The sequence below is a fragment of the Rhinoderma darwinii genome, chromosome 3 (genome assembly GCF_050947455.1).
Source record: "Rhinoderma darwinii isolate aRhiDar2 chromosome 3, aRhiDar2.hap1, whole genome shotgun sequence".
Taxonomy (NCBI): domain Eukaryota; kingdom Metazoa; phylum Chordata; class Amphibia; order Anura; family Rhinodermatidae; genus Rhinoderma; species Rhinoderma darwinii.
In genome coordinates, this window is record NC_134689.1 from 135510953 (window position 1) to 135538727 (window position 27775).

Below are 27775 nucleotides of genomic sequence, written 5' to 3' on the forward strand. Positions count from 1 at the left end.
AAAAGAAAACATCTTGTACGTATGTACTAAAATGACTTTTGTAACACCAGCAGTGGATCCTGCTCCTATCGGCAGTCCCCACTGCCGGGTCTTATACCTCTCCAGTTCGCACTGTCCCTAGTGAAATTCAAGTCACTCAACCAATCCCTGTTTCCCCGGGACTATTTAAGGTACCTCCACTATCCACCTGGTGTCTGAGCAACATTGGAACAACCTATTTATACCAAAGAGAAGAGAAGGAGCATGGAAGCCATATAGTAAAAAATAAACAACTTTATTATTCACATAGTTACATACACAGAAAAAGTTAAAAAGGTACAAAAAGGACAAGAGGACTCTATAATGTTCCAGTGTAAACATGAATGGCAGACTCCCTATGGTATATAAGGGAATGTATCAAACAATCTAGAAAAATGAGCATGGGGTATAAGTGGTGGAGATAATAATGAGCTCTAGTTATCATACCTTGTCATTATACATGTAGTACATACGGATAGACAGGACTAGAGTCAAGTGCTAGTAGCAAATAACAATCAGTTAGAAGACTGATGATCCACCCTTCCCCCTTACTTTCAGAAAGTCTTACCCATTAGAAGTTAATAGGAGAGTCTGACAGACGTGCGGTGAACTCCAACGCGCGTTTCGCGGTATGCTTCCTCAAGGGGTATATAGTGTCTAATAACTGACAGCCTTAAATAGGGTGAAAAACAGGTGTACTGACTGTTTGTTGGTTCAAAGAGATCTCGGCGCACGTCTTCTGCCGAAACCAGAAGTGAGGCATGCCCCACTTCCAGCCCCCAGCGCCATAGCGCACATCAAAGATCCCCGACACGTCCAGGGATCCCACACATGCGCAGTGCGCTATGGGGTGCGGGAATGGGGCCGGCCGCACATCGGCAACGTACAGCAAGACTGCGCACCTCATTGGACAAGAAACAAAGAGGGGAGGAGAAGGTGGGTGTTAATATCCCAAGCGTCAATTACAGCCCAAGAAAAGTGCCGATATCCAAAGTTTTTCCCATAACTAAAAACAACTAGAATATGTAAGCATACAATAATAAATAAAATCATTTATATGTGACAAGGATATGTTATTAAAAGAGAATATATCAAAAAACGGTCTTTGACTCATTATACATAATGATATGAACTATGGTGTATTAAGACTAATAATTCAGTGCTATGCCTGCAAATTAGATATGAGGAAGAACTTATCTCCCATGAGAAATCAAAGAAAACTTGTTGAGGTGTTATATTAAATTTGTAAATAGACAGCGTGCACAATATACAAGCAATATAAATTGTGAATTTTGTTATATATAAGATTACTGTGGGGCATGGAGCTTAAGACAGCCCAAGTCCAACAGTAAAAGGAATAAATAGGGGGATAATACAAGGCTTATTGGCCCAAAGGGACACATAGTGAGAATAGATACATAAATAACATTTGCATCTTCTCCATCCGTATTTCGAGAGGAATCCAAGTCAGAGTTTCAAATCCCTATTGGAAAGGGATGTCAGGAAGAATCGTACATCAAATACCTATATGACGTAATAAAAGACACAAAATTAAAAATCAAATTAAAAACATACAGTGAAGGAAATAAGTATTTGATCCCTTGCTGATTTTGTACGTTTGCCCACTGTCAAAGACATGAACAGTCTAGAATTTTTAGGCTAGGTTAATTTTACTAGCGAGAGATAGATTATATTTTAAAAAAAAACTGAAAATCACATTGTCAAAATTATATATATTTATTTGCATTGTGCACAGAGAAATAAGTATTTGATCCCTTTAGCAAACAAGACTTAATACTTGGTGGCAAAACCCTTGTTGGCAAGCACAGCAGTCAGACGTTTTTTGTAGTTGATGATGAGGTTTGCACACATGTTAGATGGAATTCTGGCCCACTCCTCTTTGCAGATCATCTGTAAATTATTACGATTTCGAGGCTGTCGCTTGGCAACTCGGATCTTCAGCTCCCTCCATAAGTTTTCGATGGCATTAAGGTCTGGAGACTGGCTAGGCCACTCCATGACCTTAATGTGCTTCTATTTGAGCCACTCCTTTGTTGCCTTGGCTGTATGTTTCGGGTCATTGTCGTGCTGGAAGACCCAGCCACGAGCCATTTTTAATGTCCTGGTGGAGGGAAGGAGGTTGTCACTCAGGATTTGACGGTCCATGGCTCCATCCATTCTCCCATTGATGCGGTGAAGTAGTCCTGTGCCCTTAGCAGAGAAACACCCCCAAAACAATGTTTCCGCCTCCATGCTTGACAGTGGGGACGGTGTTCTTTGGGTCATAGGCAGCATTTCTCTTCCTCCAAACACGGCGAGTTGAGTTAATGCCAAAGAGCTCAATTTTAGTCTCATCTGACCACAGCACCTTCTCCCAATCACTCTCAGAATCAACCAGATGTTCATTTGCAAACTTCAGACGGGCCTGTACATGTGCCTTCTTGAGCAGGGGGACCTTGCAGGCCCTGCAGGATTTTAATCCATTACGGCGTAATATGTTACCAATGGTTTTCTTGGTGACTGTGGTCCCAGCTGCCATGAGATCATTAACAAGTTCCCCCCGTGTAGTTTTCGGCTGAGCTCTCACCTTCCTCAGGATCAAGGATACCCCATGAGGTGAGATTTTGCATGGAGCCCCAGGTCGATGTCGATTGACAGTCATTTTGTATGTCTTCCATTTTCTTACTATTGCACCAACAGTTGTCTCCTTCTCCCCCAGCGTCTTACTTATGGTTTTGTAGCCCATTCCAGCCTTGTGCAGGTCTATGATCTTGTCCCTGACATCCTTAGAAAGCTCTTTGGTCTTGCCCATGTTGTAGAGGTTAGAGTCAGACTGATTAATTGAGTCTGTGGACAGGAGTCTTTTATACAGGTGACCATTTAAGACAGCTGTCTTTAATGCAGGCACCAAGTTGATTTGGAGCGTGTAACTTGGTCTGGAGGAGGCTGAACTCTTAATGGTCGGTAGGGGATCAAATACTTATTTCTCTGTGCACAATGCAAATAAATATATATAATTTTGACAATGTGATTTTCTTTTTTTTTTTTTATATAATCTATCTCTCACTGGTAAAATTAACCTAGCCTACAAATTCTAGACTGTTCATGACTTTGAGAGTGGGCAAACTTACAAAATCAGCAAGGGATCAAATACTTATTTCCTTCACTGTATGGTGGTAGGGAACTTAAAGAAACGGGGCAAAGTTCAATTGTTCGTTAAGGCCACCGGGGCATCATAGATCCTAGCTTGACGATCCACATGCATTCTTTTTGGGCCAGGACCTTCCTCAAATTACCCCATCTGATGCCACAATGTATGCGGTCAATTCCGCGGATCCTAAGGGAATTTGGACTACAGCCATGATATTGTTTAAAATGTCTTGGCAATGTTTTGAGTTGTCTGAGATCGTTTATTGCATTAGCTCCAGTGATATCACGTACATGCTCTCTAGTCCATGTCCTCAACTATCTGGATGTCAAACCTACGTAGATCTTAGGGCACCCACAAAGTGCATAGTACACTACATGTGTGGTGCTACAGGAAATGTAGTCTCTGATTTTAAAAGTTCTTGTTCCATCTGCTGTTGTGAAGTTACATGCTCTGCTAATGTTGGAACATGCAATACAGTCGCCGCATGGGTAACATCCAACTTTTGGTACTCGTGAGCTAAAAGGATTGACATATTTTGATACATAATGACTTCTAGTCAGAAGATCTGTAATGACGGGGAAGGGAGACAGACAGGTGAGCCCTAATCTACCCGCCACTCAGTCCTTGCCTACTTGCAACGGCTCGTCCTAGGCGACGGCGTATAACTGGGCGACAGTCCCTACGCTCAATAAGAGCACGACAGACAAACAGACAAGGATACACAGAAGTTAAGGGGAATGGGGCAGATGCGCACGGAAACACAGTGAGCAACAAGAGTAGTGAACAAGCCGAGTCAAACCAGGAGTGTACGAGGTACCAAACGCAGAGCAGGAGAGTAGTGAACGAGCCGAGTCAAACCAGGAGTGTACGAGGTACCAAACGCAGAGCAGGAGAGTAGTCAGTAAGCCAGGGTCAATATGAAGCAGTGACAAATAGTTCAAGCAGCAGAGCCAGGAAACAGGAGAATCACAGGCAAAGGAGGAGCAGGAAGTGAAGGTATAAAAAGACAGAGGGCGGGAGCTAGCTCCGTCTGGCAAGGCTGTGATAGGCTCTCCCACTCCTCAGCCTCCCAGCCTGATTGGTAGAAGGAGGGGTCACTCGATCAGACTTAGGAGCAGGTGCAGACTGACTAACCACGGGCGTCGACACAGAAGCTGTGTCTGGCAGATCCTTTACAGTACCCCCCCCCCTTTTATGAGGGGCCACTGGACCCTTTCTAGGTGGACCTGGCTTATTGGGGAACCGAAGATGGAACCTCCTGAGCAATACTGCAGCGTGAACATCCCGGGCGGGTACCCAAGTCCTCTCCTCAGGCCCGTATCCTCTCCAATGGACCAGGTACTGGAGAGAGCCTTGGACCATCCTGCTGTCCACAATCTTGGCCACCTCGAATTCTACCCCTTCAGGGGTGAGAACAGGGACCGGAGGTTTCCTCGAGGGAGCCAGGAACGGGGAGCAGCGTTTCAGGAGGGAGGCATGAAACATGTCGTGTATTCGAAAAGACGGGGGTAACTCCAGTCGGAAGGAGACAGGGTTAAGGACTTCAATGACCTTGTACGGCCCTATATACCGGGGAGCAAACTTTTTGGATGGGACTTTAAGGCGCAAATTTTTTGAAGACAGCCACACCAGATCCCCGACCACAAACAAGGGGTTAGCAGAACGTCTGCTATCTGCCTGAGTCTTTTGTATGCTCTGGGACGCCTCTAGGTTCTTCTGAACCTGGGCCCAGACTGTGCACAGTTCCCGAAGAACGACATCTACCTCAGGATTGTTGGAAACACCAGGTAAAACGGAGGAGAACCGTGGATTAAACCCAAAATTACAGAAAAAGGGGGAGACCCCTGACGAGTTACTGACCCGGTTATTAAGGGAAAATTCGGCGAGAGAAATGAAGGAGACCCAATCATATTGACAGTCAGAGATAAAACACCTTAAATATTGTTCTAGAGACTGATTAGTCCTCTCCGTTTGGCCATTAGTTTCAGGATGGAAGGCTGAGGAGAAGGAGAGATCAATCTTCAACTTTTTACAGAAGGCTCTCAAAAACAATGAAACAAATTGTACCCCTCTGTCAGAAACAATATTGACAGGAACCCCATGGAGACGCAGGATGTGTTTGACAAACAAGGTAGCTAACGTCTTAGCATTGGGTAGTTTCTTGAGGGGCACAAAATCGCACATCTTACTGAAGCGGTCTACTACAACCCACACCACCGATTTGCCTTGAGATGGAGGCAAATCGGTGATAAAATCCATGGAGATATGGGTCCAAGGTCTCTGAGGAATGGGCAAAGAACATAGTAAGCCCGCTTGTCGGGACCTGGGAGTCTTGGACCTAGCACAAATTTCACAAGCGGCGACGTAGGCCTTAACGTCTCTAAGCAACCCAGGCCACCAATAGTTTCTGGCAATGAGATGCTTGATACCCAGGATGCCTGGATGGCCAGATAGTGCAGAGTCATGATTTTCCCTCAGTACCCTTAGCCGGAATTGCAGGGGAACAAACAGCTTGTTCTCAGGAAGGTTCCCGGGAGCTGAACCTTGATCAATTTCGGAGACTAGGTCAGAATCAACAGAGGAAATTATTATACCTGGGGGCAAAACACAAGCAGGATCTTCCTCCGAAGGAGGGCTGGCCATGAAGCTATGCGACAGTGCATCAGCCTTAATATTTTTAGACCCAGCCCTATAGGTGACCAAAAAGTTGAATCTAGTAAAAAATAACGCCCATCGAGCTTGTCTCGGGTTAAGCCTCCGGGCAGATTCTAGCAAAACCACATTCTTGTGGTCGGTAAGGACAGTTACCTGGTGCCTAGCCCCCTCCAGGAAGTGGCCCCACTCTTCAAATGCCCATTTAATGGTTAAGAGTTTGCAGTTGCCAATATCATAGTTACCCTCAGTGGGCGAGAACTTCCTGGAGAAGTAGGCACAGGGACGGAGATGGGTGAGGGACCTGGTACCATGGGACAAGACAGCACCCACTCCCACCTCGGAGGCGTCAACCTCCACGATGAATGGCTCCATTTGGTTAGGCTGAATCAGCACAGGGGCCGATGATAAAGCACTTCTTAAGGACCTCAAAAGCCTGGACCGCCTCTGGAGGAGATCAGCACCTTTGCGAGTAAGATCCGTAAGAGGCTTAGCGATGACCGAGAAGTTAGCAATAAATCTCCTGTAATAATTAGCAAACCCCAGGAAACACTGTAACGCCTTCAGGGAGGCAGGTTGGACCCATTCAGCCACAGCCTGAACCTTGGCAGGATCCATGCGGAATTCATGAGGAGTGAGGATTTGACCCAAAAATGGTATCTCCTGCACCCCAAACACACATTTTTCGGTTTTAGCAAACAGTTTGTTTTCCCGAAGGGCCTGGAGCACCTTCCTGACATGCTCAATGTGGGAGGACCAGTCCTTGGAAAACACAAGTATGTCATCGAGGTACACTACAAGAAATACCCCCAGGTAGTCTCTTAAAATCTCATTTATAATATTCTGGAAGACCACGGGAGCATTACACAATCCAAAGGGCATGACGAGGTATTCGAAATGACCTTCGGGCGTGTTAAACGCAGTCTTCCACTCATCCCCCTCTTTGATGCGGATAAGGTCATAAGCCCCCCGTAAATCAAACTTGGAGAACCATTGGGCCCCCTGAACCTGATTGAAGAGATCAGGAATCAAAGGAAGGGGATACTGGTTACGTACAGTGACCTTATTCAAGTTTCGGTAGTCAATGCACGGCCTAAGACCACCATCCTTCTTCCCTACGAAGAAGAAGCCAGAACCTACAGAAGTAGAGGGGCGAATGTAACCCTTGGCCAGGCATTCCTGGATATACTCTCTCATGGCCTCACGTTCGGGACAAGAGAGATTAAATATCCTACCCTTAGGGAGCTTAGCTCCTGGTACCAAATCGATTGCGCAATCGTATTCTCTATGAGGAGGTAACACTTCGGAGGCCTTTTTAGAAAAAACATCAGCGAAGTCCTGAATAAACTCAGGTAGAGTGTTCACCTCCTCAGGGAGAGAAATTAAATTAACAGAAAGACATGACGTCATGCATTCATTACCCCATTTTGTAAGATCCCCAGTATTCCAATTAAACGTGGGATTATGCATCTGCAACCAGTGAAGGCCTAAAACCAAATCGGACGATAATCCCTGCATCACCAGTACAGAGCACTGCTCCAAATGCATGGAGCCAACAAGGAGTTCAAAAACAGGGGTATGCTGCGTAAAATAACCATTAGCAAGAGGAGTGGAGTTGATACCCACTACCGGGACAGGTTTAGGCAAGTCAATCAATGGCATAGCTAGAGACATAGCAAATTCCACAGACATAATATTAGCAGAAGACACTGAATCCACAAAGTCACTGCCGGTAGCAGACCTACCACCAAAAGAGACCTGAAAGGGAAGCAAGATTTTATTAGGTTTCATATTTACGGGAAACACCTGTGCGCCCAAGTGACCTCCCCGATGATCACTTGGGCGCGGAAGTTTTCCGGCTGCTTATTCTTACGCCTAGGACAGTTGTTCACTTGATGCTTGTCATCCCCACAGTAGAAGCAGAGACCATTCTTCCTGCGGAACTCTCTACGTTGTTGGGGGGACACGGAGGCCCCGAGTTGCATAGGTTCATCCGAGTTTTCCGTCAAAGAACGAAGCAACGTAACCTCGGGAGCCATCATGGGGGGGGTCAGAGGAGAAGGCACAAAAACGTTCAAGTCGTCGTTCCCTGAGACGTCAGTCAAGACGTACCGCTAAAGCCATAACCTGATCTAGGGAGTCAAAAGAGGGATAGCTAACTAACAGGTCTTTCAGGGCGTTCGACAGACCCAATCTAAACTGGCACCTCAAGGCAGGGTCATTCCACCGAGAAGCTACACACCACTTCCTAAAATCAGAACAGTACTCCTCAACAGGTCTCTTACCCTGACGTAAGGTCACCAGCTGACTCTCAGCAAAGGCAGTCTTGTCAGTCTCGTCATATATGAGCCCAAGAGCAGAAAAAAAAAAGATCAACAGAGGAAAGTTCAGGGGCGTCAGGAGCCAAGGAAAAGGCCCATTTTTGGGGCCCGTCCTGGAGCCGGGACATAATTATACCCACTCGCTGGCTCTCAGAACCTGAGGAGTGGGGCTTTAAACGGAAATAGAGCCTACAACTCTCCCGAAAAGAGAAAAAGGTCTTCCGGTCCCCTGAGAACCTGTCAGGCAACTTGAGGTGGGGTTCAAGAGGTGAGGTGGGGGGCACTACCAGGGTGGCCTCATGCTGGTTGCCCCTCTGAGCCAGGGCTTGGACCTTTAGGGAGAGGCCCTGCATTTGCTGAGCCAGGGTCTCAAGGGGGTCGATAGTTGTGTCAGGGACCAGGGTAGAAAAGGTATATGGGCCTGTGATTATGTAATGACGGGGAAGGGAGACAGACAGGTGAGCCCTAATCTACCCGCCACTCAGTCCCTGCCTACTTGCAACGGCCCGTCCTAGTGGACGGCGTACAACTGGGCGACGGTCCCTATGCTCAATAAGTGCACGACAGACAAACAGACAAGGGTACACAGAAGCTAAGGGGAATGGGGCAGATGCCCACGGAAACACAGTGAGCAACAAGAGTAGTGAACGAGCTGAGTCAAACCAGGAGTGTACAAGGTACCAAACGCAGAGCAGGAGAGTAGTGAACGAGCCGAGTCAAACCAATAGTGTACGAGGTACCAAACGCAGAGCAGGAGAGTAGTCAGTAAGCCAGGGTCAATATGAAGCAGGGACAAATAGTTCAAGCAGCAGAGCCAGGAAACAGGAGAATCACAGGCAAAGGAGGAGCAGGAAGTAAAGGTATAAATAAACAGAGGGCGGGAGCTAGCTCCATCTGGCCAGGCTGTGATAGGCTCTCCCACTCCTCAGCCTCCCAGCCCTATTGGTAGAAGGAGGGGTCACTCGATCAGACTTAGGAGCAGGTGCAGACTGACTAACCACGGGCGTCGACACAGAAGCTGTGTCTGGCAGATCCTTTACAAGATCCTTGAGGTTTTTACTCCTCTTAGCTGTCATCATAGGCTTTAGAGACAAACATTGCGCTAAAGCTGGTTCTGATCTTAGAATCGACCAATGTTGCCCAAGAATTTACCTAATTTTTTTTCCCATTGATTGTTGTATGTTGTGATGAAGCGAATGTTGTTATCAACAATTGGATGAGTTTTGGTTCGCAATAAATCACAACGTGGTGTTCTTCTGGCCCTATTATAACCTGATTTTATGAGTCGTGTACTGTACCCTCTGTCCACAAATCTGGCTTTAAGTTCATCTGACTGTTGTTCGAAAAGTCTATCGGTGGAGCAGATCCGCTTCATCCTAAGGAACTGCCCAACCGGGATGGCTCTGACAGTTGAACGTGTATGGAAAGACGTAGCATGCAGCAGTAAGTTTACTGACATGGATTTACGAAAGACATCAGTCTGAAGAAATCCATCATAGTCAGTGAAAATTTGTATATCCAAGAATTCTATTTTTTGTCTATGTGACTTATGTGTTAACTTGATGTTAAAAGAGTTCAAATTTAACTGCTGCATGAATTCCGCCAATTCACATTCAGAACCCTGCCATATGAAAAGAACATCATCAATGTACCGAAGGCAGCACTGCACATGTTCGGCGGCCCGAGCACCATCCCCATGGAAAACCTGCCTCTCCCAAAGTCCGAGAAATAGGTTTGCATAGGATGGCGTACAAGCCGCCCCCATGGCAGTGCCCCTGGTTTGTAGGTAGAAATTGTCCTTAAACACAAAAAAGTTGTGAGTTAAAATATATTGGAGCAATTCCAAAATTAGGTCACACATTTCACCATCCCAGTTGCTGGTCCCCAGGAAGAAGCAGACCGCCTCCAAACCATCACAGTGTCGGATACACGTGTACAATGACTCTACGTCTGCCGTGACCAGGAGAATATCTGACTCAATCTGAATACCATCTAACCTACCCAGGACTTCAGTCGTGTCTTTGACGTATGAGGGTAGCTCAGTGACCAATGGTTTTAAATAATATTCAACAAACTTGCATATTGGGTCACAAAGACCACCCACACCTGACATGATTGGGCGTCCTGGGGGGTCCACAAGACTCTTGTGCACCTTAGGTAAAAAGTAGAGCGTGGGGATCTTAGGCTCATCAATTAGAAGTCCCTCGTATATTTTCTTTGGAATAAGTCCCTTATCCAAGGCTTTGAGAATTTTATCTAGTTCTGAGGAGAAAGTAGACAAAGGGCTGTGTGTTAATTTGACATAGATCTGTTTGTCACGTAACTGTCTTAAAGCTCCTTTTTCGTACTTGACTGTTGGCCAGACCACGATGTTCCCCCCCCCCCCTTGTCTGCTGGTTTAATTACGACATCATCCAACAATTGCAATTCACTCAAAGTTTCTCTCTGAGATTGTCACCTCCTCTCATGGTAGATAATTGCTTAAACTCGTCCATAACAATTCTAGTAAAAATTTCCCCTTGAGGGCACAGAGACAAGGGGGGAAACCTCATAGATCTAGGCAACACAGATGTTGGAAATGAACCTGTTACCTCAGCAGTTTGTTCGCGCTACAGATCCTCAAGAGCTTGTAGGGCCTCTCTTTCCATCTCACTGGTAATCACTAGCGTGTCAGAGCTCCTACTGTGAAGTTTTTTTTAAAACCAGTTTGCGCGAAAATAAATGTAGATCTTGTAAAGGCTGTGAAAAAAATCAAAAGAATTAGTAGGTGAGAAAGTCAACCCCTTGCTAAGGATCTCACATTGGGCATCAGAGAGGGCATAGGAGGAAAGATTTATTACCTCCAACTTATTTGTTGGGTTCTTGTCCTGCTGTTAATTTCGCATATTCTTGTGCTTTGCATGTCAGTCATAATGCCGCCTTGAGCCAGAGGGTCCCTGATTAGTCCCAGTGGTGCTATTAGTGTTGGTGTCCCTAGTTCTATTTGTTTCATGGCCTGAGGTTCGAGATGAAAATGACGAAGATCTGGAATGGGAAACAGATCTCGATCTAGAGCGGCCGCGCCTCATGCGCCACCTATAAACTTTATTAGATTGGTAATCTTGTAGATCTCTTTGGAATTTCCCTGACTTTGTTTTACATATATCTTTCTCCCATTTGGAGTATTCTTTGTCTAGGTCCTCTTGTATCTTAATTAGGATCTCATTGGAAAAATCTTTTTTCAGAGTAGCCTGAATATCATCTATCTCTTTTTCCAATTCAGTCAGTGTATTAGAATTGGATTGAACCAAAAGGTCCATAAAGCCCTTAGAGCATGCATCGGCCAAGCTCTCCCACTTCTTTTTAAAATTATCATTTTCTATGTCGAAGGATGGGAACACTTGGACCCTCAACCCTCTAGGAATGAGACCTCTAGCAATATACTTTACAAGAAAAGCTTTGTTCCACCAGATTCTAATTCATTTATTTAAAAGGAGCTTCAGTTTGCTACTGAGCTCCCTACTGTCCCTACCATTAATGGAAGGAACTAAAACAGGGTCCTCATTAAATATTTGGTCCAGTTGTACGAGCCAATGAGGTAAATTCTTGGGCAACATTGGTCTTGCTGTACGTTGCCGATGTGCGGCCGGCCCCATTCCCGCCCCCCATAGCGAAATGCGCATGTCCGGGATCCCTGTACGCGTCGGGGATCTTGGATGTGCGCTATGGCGCTGGGGGCTGGAAGTGGGGCATGCCTCACTTCCGGTTTTGGCAGGAGACGTGCGCCGAGATCTCTTTGAACCAACAAACAGTCAGTACACCTGTGTTTCACCCTATTTAAGGCTGTCAGTTATTAGACACTATATACCCCTTATATACCATAGGGAGTCTGCCATTCATGTTTACACTGGAACATTATAGAGTCCTCTTGTCCTTTTTGTACCTTTTTAACTTTTTCTGTGTATGTAACTATGTGAATAATAAAGTTGTTTATTTTTTACTATATGGCTTCCATGCTCCTTCTCTTCTCTTTGGTATAAATATATATATAGGAGTTGCCTTTTTTGTTACTCTGGGATTATGCTCTACCATAATAGCATTTAGCCCCTCAATTAATTTGCATTAGGAATTATTTTGTATATATAATATTGGAACAACCTAGTTTTATCCTGCGAAGGTTCCTGTATGCATCTGATTCCAGTCTGCTGTCGCTATCTGTGTTCAGCCTGTATCCAGTCCGCTATTGCTGCCTGTTGTCAGCCAATATCCAGTCATCTGCTACCTGCCTATATCTTGTCCGCTATTGTCTGCTAGTATCCAGTAATCTGCTGTCTGCCAATGTCCAGCTACCTCCCTGTGTCCACTGTTCGCTATCTGCCTGTGTCCAGTGATCTGCTATCCAGCAATGTCTAGCAATCTGCTATTAGCATCCATCCAACCGCCTGCTGTCAGTCTGCCTCCTTCCGTTGGTGTCAAGCCTGAATCTTCCATCCTTCAAGGTACCATCTGCCAGTGCCGGTTTCTAGTCTGCTTGGCCAGCAGCTACTCCACTGGGACCATCTGAAGAGGTAGCGACCCGGTAGCCCCTCTGCAGCGAAGACCAAATCCCTGTATAGGGGTTATAGGGTGAAGACCGGGGGGGGGGGGCTAAGTAGATAACGCCATCTGGGGCTGGCCCTAAGCCAAATTGGTGGAGTAGCCCAATGGTCCACAAAACTGCTGCATCATGTAATTTTCCAACATTTTGTGATATAAATTTCTTAATATGCCTTTATAGGGGTCAAACCCCTGTTTTTTGATACAGAGCTCAAATTCCCATGTTAAAGAGGTTGTCTCACCACAGAAAAAGCTAATCACTAGAGACTAAAAGGGGTCAAACTCTTTAAATTATGATATACAGCTGCCACTAGGGGATGCTTAGGAACTTGATACCTGATACTTGATATTAGGAAGTTGTACCTCTTGAGAAAGCCATATACATGAAATATTCATTATGGTCTTTGGCAGCTCTAAGATTTAGGTAATTGACACTGTTTCATTATTTTGGTTCATAACATATTCTTATAATCTGATACAATACCACTATGGCTATCACTACTACAGATTTTTATATTTATGTATGCGTATGTAGTACATTGGGTATAGGTATTTGATTGTTCTTATTGCTTATACAGGGTTTTGCTGCCTTTCTGTTCTGGTTTCCGTATATTTTGAATATTTTTCTTGTGTTTTATTTTGCAATTCCAAGAAAGATTCCATTATTTATTATTGTAGGTGTATTGGGCTAATTGTTTTTGTAAGTTTTTGTATAAGGCGTTAGTAAATATATATTATACAGTCCTGGCCAAAAGTTTTGAGATGACACAAATTTTGGTTTTAGATCTTTTAGGCTAAGTTCACATCTCGTTTTGCATGTTTTGAGAAAACAGTGTCAAAATGTGTACCACAGCGTTTATATTGATTTCTATGGTCAGGATGGATGCCCTAATGGTATAGTTTGTGCATACGTTTTGTTTGCTTACATTGTATCCTTTTTTTTTTTCCATGTCCTGAAAAGCGTAGTCTACTACGCTTTTCAGTACTTTTCCAAAACGTATACGTTTTTATTTGTATTGAAGTCAATGGGGACGTATGGACGATGTATGCAATATTAAACCCTACGTTTGCATACGTAAAACGTATACGTTTTTGTAACCTTGGAAATCTTGACTTTATAATGTTTGATTCAGCTAAAGAACAAAAAAATATACGTTTTTATAAGTAAGAACGGACACAAACGTATAAAAACGTATACAACAAAGAAACATAAGCATATGTTACAAATGCATACGCTTTTGTAACTTTAAAAACGTATACGTCGTCGTATACCACAAACGTGTGCACAAAACGAGATGTGAACTGAGCCTAAGTCAGATGTTTCCATGGTATACTGAAGTACAATTATAAGTGTTTCATACATTTTTAAACTTTTATTGACAAATACATCAAGTTTATGCAAAGGCTTAATATTTACAGTGTTGACTCTTCTTTTTCAAGACTTCTGCAATTCACCCTGGCATGCTGGATATCAGCTTCTCGGCCAAATCCTGACTGACTGCAACCCATTGTTGTCTAATCTGTGCTTGGAGCATAGCACAATTTCTGTGTTTTTGCTTATACACCTGCTTTTTGAGAATTGACCACAGGTTCTCGGTGGGATTGAGATCTGGGGCGTTTCCTGGCTATGGACCCAAAATGTCAATGTTTTGTTCACCGACCCACTTGGTTATCACTTTTGCCTTGTGACATGGTGCTCCATCCTGCTGGAAAAGGCATTGTTCATCACTAAATTGCTTCTGGATCGTTGGGAGAAGTTGCACATAGAGGATGTTTAGACACCACTCTTTATTTATAGAAGTGTTCTTAAGCAAAATTGTGATTGAGCCCACTCCCTTGGATGAAAAGCAACCCCACACATAAATGGTTTCAGGATGTTTACTGTTGGCATGACACAGGACTCATGGTATCGCTCACCTTTTTCTTCTCCGGACAATCATTCTTCCATATGTCCCAAATAGTTTGAAGGGGGCTTCATCAGGAAAAAAAAACTTTACCCCAGTACTCTGCAGTCCAATCCCTGTACTTAGAAATAAAATAGATAGGTATAAAGAGTATACGTTTGATAATTATCTTAATGTTCACTGCTTGTCTAAACGTTTTAAAAACAAATTTAAAAGTTGGGCACTAATGCCAAGAAAGGGTCTGAACACAGGCATTGGCAGCACAGATCATAAACCTAGAACAAAGTGTCTAGAGCATATTGGCTCAATATTGAAAAATGACACTTTGTAATGGCGGTAGCGAATACTATTATGGTCTGTTTGCCACTAATGAACAAAACTTCCCTACGCGTTTCTGCACCTCTATATTTTCAGGGGAGCGTCCTTAGGGTTACAATTGCTAATAAATAGTTATAAATGCCCGGTCGGTACGATTATGCTGTATTTGTTTTCCAGCATGCAGTGGACACTGATGACTAGTCTAACGCGCACCGGGAAAACATAAATCCTAAGAAGGTTTAGCCCCACCTACTCCGATCGCTTCAGAGGGGGCCAGCACCAATCGGCGCATACTACGTCACGATGACATCAGCTAAAAGAACCGGCCCCTTTGTTAGGTTGCGGCCAGTAGAACAGATGCATACAGCATCATTGGTAATTAGGGTGTAATGTAGGGGTAGGGAGACTGACAGGTGAGCCCTAATCTACCTGCCACTCAGTCCCTGCCTACTTGCACAGTCCGTCCTATGCGACGGCGTACAACAGGGCGACGGTCCCTACGCTCACTATGTGAACGATAAACAAAACAGACAGGGGTACACAGAAGCAAGGGAAGAGAGGCAGTTGCCCACGGAAACACAGTGAGCAACAGAGTAGTGAACGAGCAGAGTCAAACCTGGAGAGTACACGGTAACAAAAGCAGAAAAGGAGAATAGTCAGTCAAGCCAGGGTCAAAATGAAGCAGAGGTCAATGGTATTAGCAGGAACAGCAGAGCCAGGAAACACAAGAATCACAGGCAAAGGACAGACAACAAATGAAGGTATAAATAGACCAAGGGCGGGAGCTAGAACCGTCTGGCCAGGCTGTGATAGGTTTTCCCACTCCTCAGCCTACCAGCCTGAGTGGTAGCAGATCGAGTCACTCTATCAGACCTAGGGACAGATGCAGACTGATTAACCATGGGCGTCGACACAGAAGCTGTGTCTGGCAGATCCTTTACATAGGGGAGCTACAGGCGGCCATCGGAATCTGTAAGCCGAAATCTCCCGTATATAGTGAAAGTGATGCAAACTGAGGATGTAATCCAGAAATTGGATCGGAGAATGAGGAAGGATAAAAAATAAAGTAACAGGGTACTGGCCTCCTTCTGTAAAATCTTCCTATCACAGTCCCCCCATCTAGCGGGTGGCTTAATTTGTTTCATACCCTGGAATCTATGGACCGTCGGGAACCTTTGCAGACATTCCCACACATGTCTCGAGATTGGAGTATCTTCCTTTCTATTGATATCACAGATGTGATCCCTGATTCTCCGCCTGAACTTTTAGTTTTCCCCACATATTGCATATCACATTCACAGGTAATCAGGTATACAACCCCTTTAGTCTTACAGTTGATAAAAGGTCTGGTATCAAAGGTCTTACCAGTAGTGTTACTACTAAAGGTCTTACTTTTCCAGACAGAGCTACAGGCTTTGCACATACCACAGCAGAAGGTCCCCTTAAGGTTTGTCGACAGCCAGGTGGTCCTCTGTTCAACTTCAAGGTGGCTACGTACTAGTCTATCCTTGATATTGCGACCTCTTTTAAATGTGATCTGGGGACTATCTCCAATCATGTTCCCAAAATTGGGGTCTGCTTTCAGGATCCCCTAGTAGGTGTTCAATATCCTTCTGACATCCTGATGTGCAGCATCATAGGTCCCTATGGCCCTAATAGTTTCTTCCTTCTCAGGCCGTTCTTTTGGGTTTAAGAGGGACTCTTTCTTTGACCCTATTGCATGTTGGTATGCTGTCCTAAGTACACACCTGGGGTAACCCCTTCGCTCAAACCTCTCTTTAAGATGTCAGCAAGAGGTCTGAAAGTCTGACAACGTTGGGTAATTTTGATAGGCTCTTATATACTGCCCCTTGGGTATCCCTTTCTTCAAGGGCGTAGGCAAGTTATTGGTAGCTGTGCTTTTTCTGAACATCTCTGTTTGAATATACCCCAGATCAGTTTTCTGATGTCCAAGAATGTCACTTTCTTTTATCTCTGAAGAATAAGCCAAGATCATTGATGTTTAAAAGTGATACAAATTCTTTAAACTCATTTGATGTTCCAGACAACAGAATAAACAAGTAATCAATAAATCTGAGCCACAACAAAATGGAAGAGATATATTTTTCCATCTTTTCACTGAACACAATCTACTTCTCCCACCAGCCCAGAAAAAGGTTCGCATAAGTAGGGGCACAGGTCCTCCCCATAGCTACCCCTCTGAGCTGGTGGAAGATTTTATTGTCAAATGTAAAGAAATTGTGTTCCAATATGAACCAATGTAATTTGATGACAAATTGGTCATGTGTGTGAAATTGAGTGCCCCTACCTTGGAGGAAATACACCACAGCCCTACACCCAAGTTGATAAGGGATAGAACTGTAGAGCGCCTCAACATCAAGGCTAGCCAGGAGAACATCAGGTTTGCATCTGGTGCCCTCCAATTTTCTCAGCACTTCCATCATATCTCTCACATACGATGGAAGTGATATGACAAAAGGCCTAACAATCCTATAGACATAGATGCTGCCATTTTGGGAGACGCTACCAATGCCTGAAACTATAGATCTTCCCTTGAAGTGTCCCTTGAAGTCCATGTGCCCCTACTTATGCAAACTTTTTTCTGTGCTGGTAGGAGAAGGAGATTGTGTTCAGTGAAGAGATGGAAAAATATACCTCTTCCATTCTGTTGTGGCTCAGATTCATTGATGACATGTTTATTCTGTGGTCTGAAACATCAAATGAGTTTAAATAATTTGTATCAATTTTAAACATCAATGATCTGAGCTTATTCTTTACGTCAGAGATAAAAGAAAGGGACATCACATTCTTGAACATCAGAATACAGAAAACCGATCTGGGGTATATTTAAACAGAGATTTTCAGAAAAAGCACAGCGACCAATAACTTGCTTAGATGGGATAGTTGGCACACTACGCCCTTGAATAAAGGGATACTCAAGGAGCAGTATATAAGAGCCAGGCGAAATTGCTCAACGTTGTCAGACTTTAAGATGTCAGCAAGAGGTCTGAAAGAGAGGTTTGAGTGAAGGGGTTACCCCAGGGGTGTACTTAGGACAGCATACCAACATGCAATAGGGTCGAACAGAGAGTCCATCTTAAACCCGAAAGAACGGCCTAAGAAGGAAGAAACAATCAGGATCATAGGGACCTATGACGCTGCACACCAGGATGTCAGAAGAATATTGAACACCTATAGGGGGATCCTGAAAGCAGACCTCGATGTTGAGAACCTGATTTTAGATAATCCCCAAATCACATTTAGAAGAGATCGCAATATCAAGGATAGACTAGTACATAGCCACATTGAAGTTGAACCAAGGACCAACTGGCTGTCGACAAACCTTAAGGGGACGTTCCGCTGTTGTATGTGCAAAGCCTGTAGCTCTGTCTGGAAAAGTAAGACCTTTAGTAGTAACACCACTGGTAAGATCTTTGATACCAGATCTTTTCTCAACTGTAAGACTAAAGGGGTTGTATCAAAGTCAAAGAGGAAATAACAGCACCAGAATAATGTGGAAATACGGAGTGCAGAGCCCAACAGGACTGGATCCAACCGTCCTAGTCACCAATGTACAAAGAAGAGACTAAAGGGCTTATATACCTGATTAGCTGTGAATGTAATATGTGGAGAAAACAAAGAGTTCAGTCGGAGAATCAGGGATCACATCTGTGATATTAATAGAAAGGAAGATAGTAGAAAAGAAAGGGAGGAAACCTCCAGCTCACCAGTAGTTGCGTCTCCAGACACTTCACACGGATCCCCGCAACGGCCAGCGGTAGAAGTGACAGGAAAAGGAGAGAAAAATCCAGCGCTGTGTTGATTTTAAAAAGGAAATATATTCCCAATTTTATTGCAAAAATAATTAAAAAACACACGGAGACGCAGTCTCAAAGTGTATATGGTAGCGGGCTGTGTAGCCTTAGCCTACGCGTTTCGAGCAAACATGTTGCTCTTAGTTATGGCAAAAGAATGTGAAGGAAGGAAGATACTCCAATCTCGAGACATGTGTGGGAATGTCTTCAAAGGGACCCGACAGTCCTTTGATTCCAGGGTATGGAACTAATTAAGCCATCCGCTAGAGAGGTAACTGGGATAGGAAGATTTTACAGAAGGAGGCCCACTGGATTTTCAGGATGCAAACCATCAGACCACTGGGCATCAATGAACAAATATCCTATTTGTCCTTCCTTTAATGATGCCATTTGTGGCGTGGCTTTTATGCCCCCGTCTCTTCCTTATAGTGTCCCTGTTAGTAACAACCTCCCAATTATCTATGGGGTGGTCAATTTTATACTGGCCAACATAGTTACTATTGGGTTGTGTTTACACTCCACATTTCTTTGACATTAATGATATACCTATGGCCCCTTCAAGCAATTAATTTACTTATAACTACGTTTGCCTAATACCCAGTTACTTTGTGTTATCCTCCCTCATTCTCCGGTCCAATTTCTGGGTTACATCCTCAGTTTGCATTACTTTCACTATATAGGGGAGATTTCAGCTTACAGATTCCGATGGCCGCCTCTAGCTCCCCTAGTTACCAATGATGCTGTATGCATCTGTTCTACTGGCTGCGACATAACCAAGGGGAGGGTTCTTTCAGCGGAGGCCATCGTGACGTAGTATATGCCGATTGGTGCTGGCCCCCTCTGACGCTACCGGAGTAGGTGGGGCTAAGCTTTCTTAGCGTTGATGTTTTCCTGGCGTGTGTTAAACCAGTCATCAGTGTCCACTGCATGTCGGAAAACAAATACAGCATAAATGTTCTGACCGGCATTTCTAACTATTCATTAGCAATTGAACCCCTGAGGACGCTCCCCTGAAAATATAGGGGCGCAGAAACATGTAGGGAAGTTTTGTTTCTTAGTGGCAAACAGACCATAATAGTTTGTTACAAAGTGTCGTTTTTCATTATTGAACCAATATGCTCTAGACACTTTGTTCTAGGTTTATGATCTGTGCTGCCAACGTGCCAACGACTGTGTTCAGACCCTTTCTTGGCATTAGTGCCCAACTTTCAATGGTTTACTATTAAATTTGTTTTTAAAATGTTTAGACAGGCAGCCAATCTCTGTACTACCTGCAGAATGTCAGTCTGTCCTTGATGTTTTTCTTGACATCAGGCCAGCCTCAAAAGCCTTTGCCTCTCTGTGTGTGCAGATGCACTGACACCTGCCTGCTGCCATTCCTAAGCAAGCTCTGTATTGGTGTTGAACCGATCCCTCAGCTGAATCCTCTTTAGGAAATGGTTTTGCTACATGCTGGACTTTTTTCGGTGCCCCGAAGCCTTCTTTACAGCAATTGAACCTCTCTCTTTGAAGTGCTTGATGATCCGATAAATGGTTGATTTAGGGGCAATCTTATAAGCAGCAATCCCTTGCCTGTAAAGTTCTTTTGATGCAGAGCAATGATGAATGCACATGTTTCCTTGGAGCTAAACATGGTTCACAGAAGAAGACAATGATTTCAAGCACCATCCCCCTTTTAAAGCAACCAGTCTGCTCTTGTAATTCAATCAGCATGACAGAGTGATATCAGCTGCCTTGTCCTCATTAACACTTTCTCCTGAGCTAACGAGAAGATCACTGAAATTATGTTGCCAGATCATTTTGCGGCAGGGTTGAAATGCAGTGGAAATGGGTTTTTTGTGATTAAGTTAATTTTCATGGCAAGGAATGACTTTGCAATAAATTGCAATTCATCTGATCACTCTTCATAAGAATCTAGAGTTAATGCAAATTACCAATATAATAGTGAAGCAGCAAACTTTGGGCGAGTCTCAAAACTTTTGGCCAGGACTGTACAAACAATATGTGTTGTAGACTATAAGACAAACAATGGCGGTAATTTATTAACATTCCTGTCTTACACACAGGACACAGGGACCCTTTAATGTCAGTGTCCACCCATGATCCACGAAGTAGGTGTCCACATACTTTTTAGCCATATAGTGCATTTAAAATATTATAGGAGGAACATATATATTGTCAAACCAAAGAAATATGATGTACATTAAAATAATGTCATCTGCTTAAAATAATGCAAATACAAGTATAATGCAAATTTATTCAACAATACAAGATCCCAATCTGCCTCGAATAAACTAAATAGGGATATTTATTCATTGTTAGGCAGCTGGTGGCGCTCAAGACAGCAACGCCAGACAATCGTATCACATAGGTGAAGCACACATCAACTCTGACAGAAAACAAAAGGCACAAGTAACTCGCCAGTGGAAGAGCGAAAACCTAACACCAAAGGTGGATAGGACGGAGGGTGAACTAACAGAAGATAAATAGTCTCATAGTGGATACTTCCTACTGACAACTTAAGACCAGGAGTACAGTGTCTTACCGATCCTCGAGACACGGGAGTACCATTTAATGAACAAATGTCAATGGGTTTCTCCAGAGGTACAGGGATAATACCCATCTTCTTGGCCAAATAAAAATAGAAAAAATCTGTGGCAGAACCCGAATCAATCAAGGCCTACATATGTAAAGATATGCCCTCCAATTCAATCTTAGGGGGCAACAACACAATATTCTTGGGATAAAAATTAAGTACGCCCATAAGAATCTCCCCATTGACTTCTAGGCTCTGACGTTTTCCCAATTTGAGGGGACACTTTTGGGCAAAATGTCCCTCTTCACCGCAATACAAACAAAGACCGAAGTGTCTCCTCCTATCCTTCTCTACCTTAGAGAGCGAGTTGCTGTGTTTCTTCCTCAGCCATACTAGTATAAGAGATATCAACAGGATAACACAAAGCAGTCTCCCTCTCTAACCTTCTCTCCCTAATACACCTGTCAATATTGATGGTTGAAGACATAAGGCTATTAAGAGAATCACACAAGGGAAATTGTACCATAGCATCCTTATCTGGTCAGAAAGGCCCAAACAATACTGACTACCAAGGGTTAGCATCATTCCAATCACTAACAGTGACCCACCATCTAAATTTTGCTGAATATTCATAAATTTTCCTGTCTCCCTGTTTCAAGCCCAAATATGAACAGCCACTAAAGTAGCTGCATCTGGGTCATTGTAGAGAACCCCAAAAGCTGACAGGAATGCTTCCACACTTAGTAATGCAGGATCTCCAGGCCTAAGACTAAAACCCCAAGACTGTGAAACCTCTTGCAACAGAGTCTTAATAATTCCAACTCTCTGAGTCTCTGACCCCAAAGATCTAGCCCGCAAAGAAAAATACAATCTACAACTCTCACAAAAATGTCTAAACTGAGAAAGATCACCAGAAAAATGGTTAGGTAAATCTGTACGAGGTTCAGGACAAGCCTCAGCAGTAACATCACCATCTTGCATCCTGAGTAAGTTGTTCCTGAGAAACCAAAGGAGCTAGAACATTCTGCATCACATAACCCAAGGTTTCAATCTGATCACTAAAACTCTGCACAGGATTAGGATCAGACATGATGTGGCTCCCAGTGGTGCTGGTTATAAGGTTATACTAAGACCGCAACACCAGACTATCGATAGCACATGGATAAATCATGCATCAACACTGACAGAAAACAAAAAGGCACAAGTATCTCACCAGTGGATAAGTGGAACCGGACACCGAAGGTAGTAGAAAATGGAGACAATGCATAAATGGAGTGGATGGCAGATGAATAGAATGCAAGCAGTTAACATATGAATAGAGAGTGGACAAGAATTTACAGAACTCACTGACCCTATCTGAATACTATACCACAGCAGGGCAAGACAACAGTTTGGCAGCAGACCAAATGCACAGGATAGGCAAACAAACCAGTGGAACTACTGATCCCAGGAAAAACATAAAACCACTATACATAAACTAGATCTCTCAGAGGACAAACAGGTCCCACAGTACAAAGAAACAGTAGACAAAAACCAAGTCACAAAAAGTATCTGGAAATAGTTTAGCACATGCCACAAATAGTATAACCAGCACCTGAGTAATCCAGGCCTGAAGTACACTACCGTTCAAAAGTTTAGGGTCACTTAGAAATTTCCTTATTTTTGCAAGAAAAGCACAGTTTTTTTCAATGAAGAGAACATTAAATTAATCAGAAATACACTCTATACATTGTTAATGTGTTAAATTACTATTCTAGCTGCAAACGTCTGGTTTTTAATGCAATATCTACATAGGTGTATAGAGGCCCATTTCCAGCAACCATCAATCCAGTGTTCTAATGGTACATTGTGTTTGCTAACTGTGTTAGAAGGCTAATGGATGATTAGAAAACACTTGAAAACCCTTGTGAAATTATGTTAGCACCGCTGTAAACAGTTTTGCTGTTTAGAGGAGCTATAAAACTGACCTTCCTTTGAGCTAGTTGAGAATCTGGAGAATTATATTTGTGGGTTCGATTAAACTCTCCAAATGGCTAGAAAAAGGGAGCTTTCATGTGAAACTCGACAGTCTATTCTTGTTATTAGAAATGAAGGCTATTCCATGCGAGAAATTGCCAAGAAACTGAAGATTTCCTACAACGGTGTGTACTACTCCCTTCAGAGGACAGCACACACAGGCTCTAACCAGAGTAGAAAGAGAAGTGGGAGGCCCCGCTGCACAACTGAGCAACAAGGCAAGTACATTAGAGTCTTTAGTTTGAGAAATAGATGCCTCACAGGTCCTCAACTGGCAGCTTCATTAAATAGTACCTGCAAAACGCCAGTGTCAACGTCTACAGTGAAGAGGCGACTCCGGGATGCTGGCCTTCAGGGCAGAGTGGCAAAGAAAAATCCATATCTGAGACTGGATAATAAAAGGAAAAGATTAATATGGGCAAAAGCACACAGACATTGGACAGAGGAAGATTGGAAAAAAGTGTTATGGACAGACGAATCGAAGTTTGAGGTGTTTGGATCACACAGAAGAACATTTGTGAGACGCAGAACAACTGAAAAGATGCTGGAAGAGTGCCACCATCTGTCAAGCATGGTGGAGATAATGTGATGGTCTGGGGTTGCTTTGGTGCTGGTAAAGTGGGAGATTTGTAGGTAAAAGGGATTTTGAATAAGAAAGGCTATCACTCCATTTTGCAACGCCATGCCATACCCTGTGGACAGCGCTTGATTGGAGCCAATTTCATCCTACAACAGTACAATGACCCAAAGCACACCTCCAAATTATGCAAGAACTATTTAGGGAAGAAGCAGGCAGCTGGTATTCTATCTGTAATGGAGTGGCCAGCGCAGTCACCAGATCTCAACCCCATAGAGCTGTTGTGGGAGCAGCTTGACCGTATGGTACGCAAGAAGTGCCCATCAAGCCAATCCAACTTGTGGGAGGGGCTTCTGGAAGCATGGGGTGAAATTTCTCCCGATTACCTCAGCAAATTAACATCTAGAATGCCAAAGGTCTGCAATGGTGTAATTGCTGCAAATGGAGCATTCTTTGACGAAAGCAAAGTTTGAAGGAGAAAATGATTATTTCAAATAAGAATCATTATTTCTAACCTTGTCAATGTCTTGACTATATTTTCTAGTCATTTTGCAACTCATTTGATAAATATAAGTGTGAGTTTTCATGGAAAACACAAAATTGTCTGGGTGACCCCAAACTTTTGAACGGTAGTGTATATATAGGCCCAAGAAAAATACTCTGCTCTAATCAATTGGGCAAAGTAAAATTATGACCAAATCCAGATTCAGACTAAAGGCAACGCCAAAATACAGAGATAACAGAAATCATTGATTAGCAGAATTCCTGCTGCTAATCGTAACATTAATGACTATATGCCAGTATTATGGGTACAAAAGTCACAAATTATTGCACAATAATTTGCGACTTTTTGCCATTTTAACACACCTTCACTACCTAAAAAAAGTGGGCTGGGTCTAGCGTAAGTGGGCAAGATAACCAATGGCCCGACAAATTTTCTATTATTTACGCCAGTAAAGTATAGCAGTAATCTACAGCAGCTTGTAGCTGGCGTAGGTTTTCTTTTTCCTGACCACGGACAGACCAAGTTGCACCTAATTTATTAAGAGGCGTGCGCATCTTAATAAATTAATAGTACTAACGATTTGCCTAGAGGAAACTAAATACCCTTTTCCCACTCTACTTAGGGAGTATTACTTTATATCCTATTAATAAAAAGTAACTTTTATTATTAGTTTTTAGACACAAATTTAACCCCTAGGTGCACCATGACGCAACTGTACGTCCTGGTGGCCAGTGTCTTAGCGCACGGGGACGTACAGTTACTGCGCAGTTCCCGGTGCAGACTGTCGGCAATAGTGTGAACCGGGAACCGGGAGGCCAGCTGTCCCTGACAGCTGGCGCTCCACTGTATGCCGATCAATGGCTTATTTCCGCTGATTTCGGCAATTAACCCCTTAATTGCGGTGATCGATTGCAATCGCCACATTTTAGGGGTTTCCAGCACATCGGCAGACCTCACAATGAAATCGTGAGGTTTGCAGATGGCTAGCATAGCGACCGGATAATGGCCTCCGTGTCTGCCATGTACGGAAGCCTATGAGGACCAGCCTCCTGATAGACTTTTTGGCGATGCACACTGTCGGTGACAGTGTCTGTGACAGTGTGCATCGGGAACCGCGACGTCAGCTGTCCCTGAAAGCTGACACTCCACTGTTGCCGATCAGCGGCTCATTGCCGCTGATTTTGGCAATCAACCCGTTAAATGCGGAGCTCGATTGCGATCTCTGCATGTAGGGGGTTTGTAGCACATCAGCGGCCCCCATGCAATTGTGGGGGCTGCTGATGCTTGTGATGGCACCCGGGGACCATACAACAGCCTCCGTGTCTGCCATGTATGCAAGCCTATGAGGACCAGCCTCTGGCTGGTCCTCGTAGACTAACTGTCAGAGTGACTGTGACGTCACACTGACAGTTTGAATACATTACACTACCTAGGTAATGTAATGTATTCTAGCAGCAATCAGAGCTGCAGGTAAAAAAAAGAAAGTGTAAAAAGTAAAGAAAAAAGTTAAAAAAAGTTAATAAGAATGTTTTACAAAAGTGTAAAAATAATTATTTTTTTTCCTATAATAAGTCTCTTATTATAGGAAAAAAATTAAAACGTTAAAAAACAGTACACATATTTGGTATCACCGCGTTCGTAACGATAGAATCTATAAAACTATAATGATATTTTTACTGTACGGTGAACACTACCCATCCCAAAGTATAGAATAAAAAGTGATCAAAAAGTCGCATGTACCCCAAAATAAAAACTACAACCCGCCCCGCAAAAAAAAAAAAGCCCTTACATTGCTTTTTTAAACTGAAAAATAAGAAAAGTTACGGCTCTCAGAATATGGTGATACAGAAAATAAATTATTTTATAAAGAAGTGATTTTATTGTGCAAACGCTGCAAAACATAAAAAAACTATATAGATATGGTATCGCTGTAATCGTACCGACACGCAGAATAAAGTAAAATTGTCATTTATAGCACATTATGAACGCCGTAAGAAATAAAGAATTTAAAACGCCAAAATCACTGTTTTTTGGTCACCAAGGCTCTAAATAAAATGTAATAAAATGTGATCAAAAAGTTTTAAGTATCAAAAAATGGTGCCAATAAAAACTACAGCTCGTCCTGCCAAAAATAAGCCCTCATACCGCTCAAGTCATGGAAAAATAAAAAAGTTATAGCGTTTGGAAGGGGTGGTGTGAAAAACTAAAATGGAAAAGCAAAAAAGGATCAGTCCTGCAAAGGTTAATTAATTTCTATTAAAAAAATAAATTATTACCACATGTTAGATATTGTCATACTCGGGAGAGATTGCGTTACAAATTTTGGCCGACTTTTTCTCCTTTATCCCTTGTGAAAATGAAAAAATGCAACATTTTAGTGGACAAAAATGTTTATATTCATTTTCACGACCTAATTCTACTAAATTCTGCAAAAAACCTGTGTGGTATAAATGCTTACTATACCCCTAGAAAAATTCCTTGAGGGGTGTAGTTTCCCAAATGGGGTCACTTTTAGGGTGTTTCCACTGTTTTGTTCCCTCCAGGGCGTTGCAATCGCGACATGGCACTAAAAACCAATCCAGCAAAATCTGCGCTCCAAAATCCAAATGGCGCTCCCTCCCTTCTGAGCCCTGTTGTTTGTCCAAACATCAGTTTATTACCACATATGGGGTATTTCCGTAATCGGGAGAAGATGCTTTACAAATGTTCGGGTACATTTTCTTCTTCATTCCTTGTAAATATTACAAATTTCTAGAAAAAAAGTAGATTTTCATTTTCACAGACTAACTCCAATAAATATAGAAAAATACCTGTGGGGTCAAAGTGCGAACTATACCCCTAGATACATTTCTTGAGGGGTCTAGTTTCCAAAATGAGGTCACTTTTGGGGAGTTTCCACTGTTTTGGCACCACAAGACCTCTTCAAACCTGACATGGTGCCTAAAATATGATCTAAAAATAAGCAGGCCCCAAAATCCTGTAGGTGCTCTTTTGATTCTGAGGCCGGTGTTTCGGTCCATTAGGGCACAAGGGCCACATGTGGGATATTCCTAAAAACTGCAGGACCTGGGTAATAAATATTGAGTTGCGTTTCTCTGGTAAAACCTTATGAGTTAAAGATTTTTTTTTATTACAAATTTGTAAATTTGCCCTCTACTTTGCTTTATTTCCTGTGAAACGCCTAAAAGGTTAAGAAACTTTCTGAATGCTGTTTTTAATACTTTGAGGGGTGCAGTTTTTAAAATGGGGTGATTTATTGGGGGATTCGAATATATAAGACCCTCAAAATCACTTCAGAACTAAACTGGTACCTGTAAAAATTACCTTTTGAAATTTTCTTGAAAATCTGAGAAATTGCTGCTAAAGTTCTAAGCCTTGTAACGTCCT

At 43.1% G+C, this 27775-nt stretch overlaps 1 long non-coding RNA gene across 1 annotated transcript; it reads right to left on the reverse strand.

Annotated features, from left to right (window-relative positions):
* Positions 1 to 302: 302 nt before the first annotated feature.
* On the reverse strand, positions 303 to 27775 carry LOC142751104 (uncharacterized). Its single transcript, XR_012882707.1, has 5 exons — positions 27713 to 27775; positions 14635 to 14742; positions 10734 to 10881; positions 10249 to 10404; positions 303 to 1542 (listed from the first exon to the last, which is right to left on the reverse strand). It is a non-coding gene; the product is annotated as an uncharacterized LOC142751104 (long non-coding RNA).